The following is a 10,474-nucleotide window of genomic DNA, read 5'->3' as shown; positions in this document are numbered from 1 at the left end:
GTACTGCAATTCACACAGCACCTTCAGGCCATGCAGCAGAAAGCTTGCAGATGTCCAAACCTGGTGTGCAGATACAATGATTGGGTTGTGTGTAGGTCTGTCTGCCTGAAACACAAAGCCAAGTCTGGAAAACTGCCTTGAAATACGTGTTAGAGCAGCCCTCACTGACTAAGAAAAACAAGGAAAGGCTTGGGTTTGCTCAAGTCCGCATTAAATCAGAGTAAATACGTGAGTAAAAGATACTTCCCAGCAATAAAGCAAATGTCAAAAAGAAAAACCACTGCACGCACAAAAAATCCTCAGGCATCAAAGCTGGCTTCTTCTTTGATTTCTCATTCCATCCCTTTTGGTTGGTAGTACTTCTGGTAAAGCTTAAGGGCTTTCTTTCAACATATCCTAGAGTTTACTTGCTCAGATGAAGCACTACACATTTTCTAGGGTGCATTCTGTCTTTCATAAAAGAAAAAATTAAATAAAATATGTAACTGGAAGTCAGCCTAAGACCTCAGAGGTGAATTCCACTCCGAATAGGAGGGCTCACTCAAGGTTTAGCCCCCCCACAGAAGATTGATATTGTGACCATGGGATCATCTCTATGAGAGTGATCTTCATTTTCTAGCAGTGGGATCACATGCTTGCCCTAAAGGGCCAAAGGATGCATATTTGTACTAATTCATGCCACAAGTGAAGCAGGAAGGGGAAAGTATTTCTCCCAGTGCCTTCTTCAATAGTGGTAGAATGGTGAGGAAAAAAGAAACATTACCCCAATTCTTCTCCTACTATTTTTTGCTACTTTTTGCCCCATGGAACTCTTCTGTCTCAGTGTTTTGCATATTTTACTTACTCAAGATTCATGTGGGAGAACTAGATTTAATTATACTTCTACAATCTACTGAGGCACCTGACAACAAAAAATATTTTAAGAGAGCTATAGGTTATGGATAGTTTTGGATTTTAGTTAATTTATGAGTTGAAAGGGGAGTAAGATATGGAGAATTTTAATAAACTTTGTGAATTTTGGAGTAGAATCATTCAAAGAATAAAAACCTGTTTTTGTCCTTCACACAACTAACTCCTTTACAATCAATAGTTAACTAAAGACTTATCCTATTTCCTTTAAAGAACAGCTTTTCAATGTAATTTGCTTTTTAAATATAGAAGTTTGTTAATTCCTTTATTGTATCTTGTACACAATTCTGTTAAAATGTAAGCAAATGAATTATACAATGTACAATTTTGTTTACAAAACTTTTTGGAATATTTTTAGATGTACTATTCTGGGTTGCTCCAAAATTATTGGAGATTCTCATTTCTGTTGTTTTGTCAAAAACAGAAGTATTGAATTTCAGTGGCTTATCAGACATGCTCACTTCCAGATTTTCATGACACTTACATATGTAAATATGAAAGTAGGCTTTTTCCCTTTCCTCTCTTAGCTATCTAGTTACCACACCTCTGTCATCATCATGCAGACCTTAACAAAAATGACCTAGAGAAATTTAATGGAATTTTCTTTCTTGTGAAGTAATCCCCTCATTTGTATAGCCAGCCAGACACAAAAAGCAATTCTAATTGAAAACTGACAGCTCAGGATGTTCCATTTTACCACCACGTTTTTGCAATTTAAAAACAGAGTTAAGCTTTTATTTGAAGAGTAAAAGTTTATTCCACCTGGTAAGTCACCAAGGAGTCTCTGTTGGTATTTCAAGTATGAGAACTCTGGGAAATACTGAGAAAAAATTCTATTTTTCTTTAGATCATCTGACCCATTGTAGTTCAAATTTTGGTTGTTTGGAATTTTAATTAGAAACCAATAATTTCATAGGAATAAAAATAAATTCCATGCAAGATAATACTGACTCTAATCTCCTGAAAGTCTAAGTTCAGTTGTTCTGTAACATTTCATCATAATTCGCATGTTTTGTATTGAAATAATCCTGATTCTCTACAATGTTTTCCAGGATGGACTTCAAAAATAGATTCATGTTCCCATGCTATGTTGATTCAGTGTGCATAAGAATCATAAGTACTTTATTTCTGCAGCAAAGGCTTTTGTCAAGGGAGATGTTATCTTTCTCATAGGGAATTGCAATGTTGTCACTGAATTTAGTGGGTATCTTGATACATTTTATGGGAACTGCAAGGTGGTGAATGCCATTTTATCAAAGAAGCTGAAGAGAACAGAGAGATCACAACACCTCAAGAGATCAGAAGTCAACATACAAAGCATGTGCAAAAGAGAAAATTCAGTGGGGTATAAAGATTCAGTCCTAAAAATCTTGTCTACATCTTTCTTCCTTTTCTTTAGTGATTCGTGGTGATAAACACTGCAAGCAGAAATTAAACACTGCAAGCAGAAATTAGTCAGCTGGACTAAGGAACAAAATAACTTTATAGACCCATTTATTTCTGCAGGAATGGATTTTAAAATATTGTAATATATACTGTAAAATTTTATATGTACTACTGAAGAAGGTATGTTTTCTTTCTATTGCCTAATTTGTCAAACTTTCTTATTTGTAGTCTGTACCAAATACTCTTTGCTACTTTGGGGTGCAAAATACTAAAAACTGAAGGGGGATTTTAACAAGCATATTTTTTATCACTTTCAGAATCTAGCATTCAGCAATTTTTGTATTGGGCCCAGTTTTCATTATAGCAAGTAAGTCATACTAACTTTTATTGATCAGCTAACCTTAAAGTGGGATTCATTAATAAAACTTCTCTGCACTTATCCAAGTATGTATCCAAATGTGTTTTAGCCTCTCAGTCCCTCTAGATTTTTACGATAATGGGCAAAGTAGAAAGCATTAGGCCTATCTTGCCCAAACAATCAATAATCTACTGCATATGTATAGATTGAGGAAAAAGAAGTACATGGAGACATCATACATAAAATATGATACCAGGGATGGAAAAAAAAAAGGGCCCTTTTGGTTCTGATCATGAAACAAGGAACACCCTTTAAAATGTCCACTGGTCTTTCTTATTAATGCACTGTTTGCTTCAAATGTACTTTATTCTTCATTGTATGAATGATACGGAAAGGCTAATATTTTGTAGATTTCCACTGTGGCTGTTCATATTCAGGCCTGAGCTGCTACTGGAGAAAAAAAAAAAAGGAAAAGCTTTCTTAGGTTGACAATGATACAAAAAATAAATCCAGAAAAGCAACAGATTTGAAATAAAAATGTAGCACCTGCCAGGCAGCTTACTCACAGTATAAACAAGGATTAACACCAGCAGTGGGGCAGCAAATACTGGTCTTAGCACACATAAGTTTAAATATCACAACATGAGCACAAGAAAAATTACTTCAAACTCTGGCTGTTTCAAATTGCTTTAGGGTTCAACAACTACTCCTAGAAAAACAATGCTGCTCAATACAGAGGCACTGAACAGATTCAGTCCAGAAGGCAGATAAGCTAGAGAAGTTTCTCCATCTTCTCCTTGGTTTTAGTGTAGGTTATAGCTCTAGACAAGGAGAAATACAAAACCTAAGCAATTATTTAGAATAAACAGTACAATCATTTGTCTCCATGTAAGCAGGTCCCACAGATTTTCCTGAAACAATTACAGTCTTTCTCAAGGGTATTTATTCTTCCTTAGAGGGACCAGATTGCCAATAAATATTCTAAAAATCAAGTGAAGCTCAGTACCTTGTGATCTAGGATCAGTTGTGACTTAAGGAGTAGATGGTTTCACGGCTGAGTTAGAGCTCAGGCTTCAGGCATATGGCAACAGATGATCACCATTAAGGGGCGTTAATATAAGGTTAATTGTTTGGGTCAGGCCTCTGCTGGCAGGCACTGGCTACATACAGCTGTGTATACGATTATCAGCTGAACAGGAGCTGACTGAAACAATCTGTATTCTCTGCCCTGACTACCTGTCCTCCCTAGCACAGAAGGAAAACAAACTGATGAATGATTATTGAATTTGAAAGCACTAAAGCAGAAACCTTTTGGTATTTTTATCATCAACCGGTAAGTCAAAGAAAACATTTTTTTTTTTTTTTTTTTTTTTGCGTTTTGACAATGTAGTTTTTAATCCATGACAAGAGCTCTCAAGGCATCATTGCCATAACTTCTGTCTCTTTCTGGACTGAGAGCAATAAGTAGTACAACGTAGGTTATCTTTTCCTCCTTCTCCCTCTGGTGAGGGAGTGGGATGGAAAAGCGCCTTCTGAAAAGATGGATCTGCTGATGACCAAATGATCCTTTTGCACTGAGGAGTGATAACACAGCCTTAGCCCTCCCTTATGCAGAGAAAACTGGCTTGTGGAAGCAGATTTAAGGAGTAGTATTCAAGTACTAAGTGAATGAATAGCCCTGTTAAAGCCGTCACACAAGTAAAGGCAGTCATTTGGCTGATGGTAATGTTCAAGAAAAGAACCCAGGTAAATACTATTCACATCAGGTTTATATAATTGTTATTATTAATTATTATTATTAGTCATGATTTTCATTCACTGCTTTCAGGTGTGTTGATGGAGTTGTTGGATGTTCCAAACAAATTCACAATTTGATTTTTTTCCCATATCTCTAGAACACTCATGAGGACATAAATGAATGAAGGAGCAGAATAATCACCTCAAATACTGCAAGAGCTCCAGCATGACTGTTCCCAACAAATTCCTATCCTTCACATAGTTTCCAACAGAAGCATGATGAGGGAAGACTGCAGTACTCTGGACAAAATTTGCTTGACATCATCAATGAATGTAAGAAAGATAAGTTAAAAGCACAGAAATCACAATAACATTTTTAAAAATGGTGGAAAATTTGAAACATTTTTTGCTACATAAGTAAAAAATACTCAGCCCCAAGGGTAAGTAGAATATTTTACTACAGCTCAAACAGGATGCAAGTTAAAAAAAGAGTCATGTTAGAACAAAAAAAGTAAACAATGATAACAATTAACAATCCATCATTTTCCTGAAAAAAAGTCTTGGAATTAAGTGTATTTTGTTATAAATTTATCAGGGTCAATAGAGTTTTGTCAAAATGTATTCTGGCTTGTTTAAACCATGTATACTGAGTGAATGCTACCATTGTGGCAGAAATAAAGATGCTTTGAAGGCTACTACCTTCTGCATTCAAAGTCTATCTTTGTAATATAATGGGAGATCTTTGGTTTAGGTTGTATGTTATTGCTTTAAAATTTTAGAATTTCAGCTAGATAGAATTGTATTTGTTCAGTATAGTATGGCAGCTACACTTCAGATGTGGACTCAATTTTATGTGTATCTAGTCAGTTCATTCCAGCAAAGAGATTAAAAGATTAGGTTTAAGGGGAAAAAACTGTGATACTTTTCTTTATTTTTAAATTTTTTTGACCCAAACCTTATCCTCCTTTTGTCTACCTCTTTATAAAATCTTTGATCTCTCCATGGTGTAGACAGAGTATTGACTTTTTTGCTCCATGCAAATCTGAGTAGTGTTGCTAAACATTTTAGTCATGCTTACATAAAATCTCCCAGAAAGCCTAACCTGAGCCCTTTGAGTTCAGGTGATGCCTCTTCTCCCTGACCTCTTCTGCCAAACAAAGGAGGGGGAGGGATGCCTTAAAGGAGTAAGAGCCACTTTCTTTTAACCTAACAAGGAAACATACCCGTGTTTCCAAAAATGTGTTTTAGGCAGTGAAATATGCACTGGCAACTAAGTCTGAGGGCCGGGAAGAGTGGGGAGTACTTTTTAAAAATCCCTTGCACATGCACATACAAACACTGCAATAATGGAATTGAACATCATCCGCGGAGGACGCATTTATTAGGCTCTGGATATAAATGAAACAAAGTAATGGGAATAAAACAAACAGGGATAGAAGGAGAGAGAGAGGAACAGTAATAACAAGATGAATGTCCAATTGCACATCTTGGGCAAGAACTCATTTGTTGTTAGGTGAAAGATTTAAGTGATTTCAGTAAACCCTTGAAGACACCATTACCGACTGACAATTTGCTACAGGTACCACAGAAGTCCAAGTAGTTAAAGAGCTCCAAAACTAGCAAAATCCATCAAATTCTCCAAGGAGCATAATATTGTTCTTCTGTGTAAACAGTCCTCTTATTCCTTAGGTTATGGGCCAGGTTATAACTCTCATTAAGTCAATCATCATCAGCTGGGCTTGACCAGCAAGTAAAAAGGAGAAGGCAATCTGCCATTATGTAGGCATTAGTCTAGAGTGAACTATTATCTTCAACACCCTGTAGCTCAAAACATAACTACTTAGATTGCTCAGATAATAACTGTGGCCAGCCAGCCATTTGCAGTTACTATAGCTGCTGGCTTCAGAAGGCAGATAAATATATTAAATCTCTATTAGAGCATTCCATCATAAAGTGCACTCAGCTGCAATACCCTGTCTTTTCTCTTAACACCTCTAAAGAGATACATGAATGCCAGACAGTACTGTGGCATAGATGGTATTGTCATTTCATTATTTGCAGTTGGACCATAATGGTATGTAATTTATATCCACCACCGAAAAAAGAATAATACAAATAAAGATAATCAGTAAATGCATAGGAATCACACAGCTTGTAGAACTGCTGTTGAGGGTAATTGTATATTTCATTGCTTTCTAACACCCTGGGATGCTTAATACTGTGTCTTCTGCAGGGTGACCTGACTTTATTTAGTACAACTAATTTCAACTGGACAGAAGCACAAGACTACGTTCTCCCAGCAATGGAACATATGACATTTATGTCTATAGTACTTCAGGGTGGTTCTGTCTTGTGTTATCAGAAATGGATGTGTTTTGCTTATCCAAGTGTCTACAACAGAGTTAATAACTGCTTTTTTAAAGGCAAACTGATTTTCTTAAAGCAAGCAGAAGAGAACAGCTATTTTGCATAAAATTGCACAGATTTATACTTTCAAAAATCAGTTTTGTTTCTGACAAGAATGCATAGAAAACCTCACCTTCTTTGTTCACTGAGATACTCTTTTGTTATATAAAATACATATATAATCTCATTTAATTCCCCAAAACCCAACTCAGATACAAATATTTATTTGGCTTCACCCTCATGAAGATAACTCATTCTAAGTGTAAGTTCTATTTGAAAACATCTTTTACAGAAGATTTCTTCTTGCTTAAGGTAATATTTATACTGCAAAATGTGGTGTGATCTTTTTTTGTTCTTTTTTTTTATTTTTCTCCTGCATGATTTTTGATCTCCCACCAGGAAATAATATAACCAGGTAGATTGTTTTTCATAACTTCCCTCCCAGATGAAATGAGATAATAGGAAATACAGAAACAGCAAAACCCCAATTCATTCTGTTTGAAGGGATTGTTTTCTCATAGTAAAATTTAATTCTGTTTATTATTCTATTATATAAATTATCCTATTTTCCTAAAAGAAATGAGACCAGAGAGGGAGGAATTATTCTGGTTTGAAAGAATAGAAATCAAGGCTCAAATTATTGTGTGGCTCTGCAATTTACAGCACCATGACACTAAAGCGATGGGTACTCGAGATATGTAGGTAGACAACTAGAGAGATAGGATTAGAGAGGAGCAGTTCAAAACATTCTTGTTAGATTTATTTCTTCTGGCAAAACCACACTCCTGTGGCTGAGTCCTTGTAAGCAGGCAGCAGGTGGGCACAACTTCCAGATCAGTCAGATTAAGAACATAATATTTTCTGCACAGTTAATGCTGAGGCGATGTTAATTACTTAGCAGATCCTAAATCCCACAACTGATTTTTTATCATTCTGACAGAACAAGGGAATGATATGTCCACTATAAAAGGGCTGGCAGGAAGCAATCTGGCAAATTCTCAAGATAGTATGCAATTTGGGAAGGAAAAAAAAAGTAAATAATAAAATCAGAATGTTCTTTGGGCTTGTTTCCCAACCAGACCACTTTTGAAGTGTCAACCAACAGAGAAGCTGAGTATTAATAAAATAAAGTGTGTATTGCTCATTTGTAAATGTTGATGAAGGCTTGAAAAACCCCACAGTGCTCCTAATGGATTTAGGGAAAGGAAATTTGGATCAAGATTTGCAGACCTGGAGTTCAAAAGTAAGACCCCTCAGTAATCTGACTTTTAAAAATACTGAGTAGGTCTCCTACTTGCACATGTCTTGGTATGGAGCTGCATTGTTTTCAGAAACCAAAGCCCCTTTGAGTGCAGGATGCTCAGAAGAAAGCAGAGTTTTGAAATACTTAACATTAATAATGGAAAAACCATGTCCTATGTGTAGAAATGGTCTACAAAAAGTGCAGTTCACTTAGTTAAATGATTCTGGTAAAAATGAAATTGGCACCCTCCCTTGCATTACTTCCTGCTGTTTTCCAGGCCTAATGTTACCTTAATATATGTTTCTAAATCTAATTCTTCCTGAGCATCCTGCACTCAAAGACTGACAGTAACATAAAGTCACTCCTTTACCATGTACCAAGGTATTAACTTATCACTAGGATAAAAAAAACTGCTGCTTTGATTTTACTGCAGTTGAGCACCAAACTCTCTAAAAAATGATATCCCAAAGTAAAGCAATGACAGGTGAAAAAAAAATTACACTGATTATCAAAATAAAAAGGCTTGTGTGTGGTCAGGCTATATGTGAAAGCTCTAACTGCAATGCTTGATACAAGTAGATACTAGAACATTTTCTGAATCATATTCTCCCACTAAAATGTAAGTGGCCCATGGCTTGTAATAAACAACATGCCTGTTCATGCCCAGCCCAATAGCTTTTCAGATTGGTTAATGGACATGATAAAAAAGTTCAAGTTGAGACTTTTAGCTCTTTTGGAAGTAGTGTTAGGCTGTCATTCTGTGCTGAGAACCTGTCTAGCCTCTGAGTGTTCCGGGAATTAAAGCAAATGAGAAAAATATCCTCCAAGAATATTAGGGCGGATATATTCAGGGAACAAGTGGGCTTATACCTGAGCGTTCCACAGTACTGCATGAATACTATTTGCAAAACACTGTGAATGGAGGGCAATATAGTGTCAATTCATGATCCAAAACAAAGTAGCTTCAAGTGTTCAACAAAACTACTTTAACAGCAGAAATATACTAAGCCTTGGTAACAGAGGGTTAACCTGCAGAAATTATTTTAGTGTAAGCCTCACAAATTTTAATGAGATCTCTGTCTTCTTTTCTGGGCTTACATTAATACATTAGACTCTTAGTGTTTATTGCTTTTAATAAGCATGAATTGCTACACTTGTAGGGAAGTTATAGAAAAGATTGAAAATGTAACCTGAATGCATTTTACTAATTTAGAAAGTTTAAAGGATGAACTAAACAAACAGAAAGATATGTTTTAACACCTCATGGTTTTGAAAGCCTCACTGAGTTTTAGATCCTTGAGGGTAGCAACATAAGCATAGTAATTCTTTGCAATGTACTACATGTCAAATACTTCCACACAAGGAAAGTTATTTTAAAACATTAATTAATTTAAAAATTAGTTATTTTAATCATACCCATGTAATTCAGGAATCATATGGAGTAGGAATTGAAACAATACTTTATGGTAAAATATTTCTTGAGTACCTAAGTGGTTCTTCCATCTTACTTATTAAAAATATGATTTCCTAACAGAAAATATAATACAAATACTTTAATGAACTCACATAAGAGGAAGCCAAGGTGTTAATCCTCAAACTCTGGTGATTAAAAGTGGGGGAAATTGTTTTCCCACCTCAGAAAATACTCTTTAAAATTATTTATATTTTATGTAATCATAAACTTGACATTGGAAAGTAAGGAAGGCAGAAATATCTGTGGAAATAGAACTTAGAGAGGTTATCCTGCAGCAACCAAGAGCAGTTAAATAAGAACAGACCAGGAGCAAAAGGTCTTCAGTCCAAGTTTCCCTCATTAAAACTAGATGCTCTGATCACCAGCTGTGTTTACCTGTGGCAGAAAAGGTCATGGATTCTTTAAATAATTGAACAGAGAACATTGGGCCAGAAAATTAGAGGAGGTGATTCATTGGTCCAATGATTAGGACATTCAGCTTGGGTACAGACGACCTAGTTTGTATTATGACTCAGGCAGTCAGTGGAGCCACTGAACCCCGAGCTTCAAATGAAGCACAGGAGGACAGCAAAGGCTTCTGGATGCTTCAGGAGGACAGCAGTATTCACCACAGCAGCTTGGAGAAGCCAAGACTGAAAAGACAGCAGTGGAATGACTCAGGCTTTGTGCTTAGACATGAGAGACCAAGGTTTAAATTTAAATATCTGGTTTGAATCCAAAGTTACAAGGGAAAGTTACCCATTTTCTTAGAAGGTGTAATTTTCACTTAGGTTACTATGAGGTGAGTGTTGTTAGTTGTACTAATTCTGTCACAAAGTATGTTTGAATCTGTACAACAAAAAGCTTAAATTTTGATGACTTCATATTTTCATGCTTTAAGAGAAGACTCTTTTCTAGGTTTAATGCAAGAAGCTCCATTAAAATCATAAATTCTGGAAATTATAGGGAAGATATAAAACTT

The sequence above is a fragment of the Zosterops lateralis genome, assembly GCF_965231275.1.
Source record: "Zosterops lateralis genome assembly, chromosome: Z".
NCBI lineage: Eukaryota > Metazoa > Chordata > Aves > Passeriformes > Zosteropidae > Zosterops > Zosterops lateralis.
The sequence above is the reverse complement of the archived record's forward strand: the minus strand, read 5'-3'. Positions refer to the sequence as shown.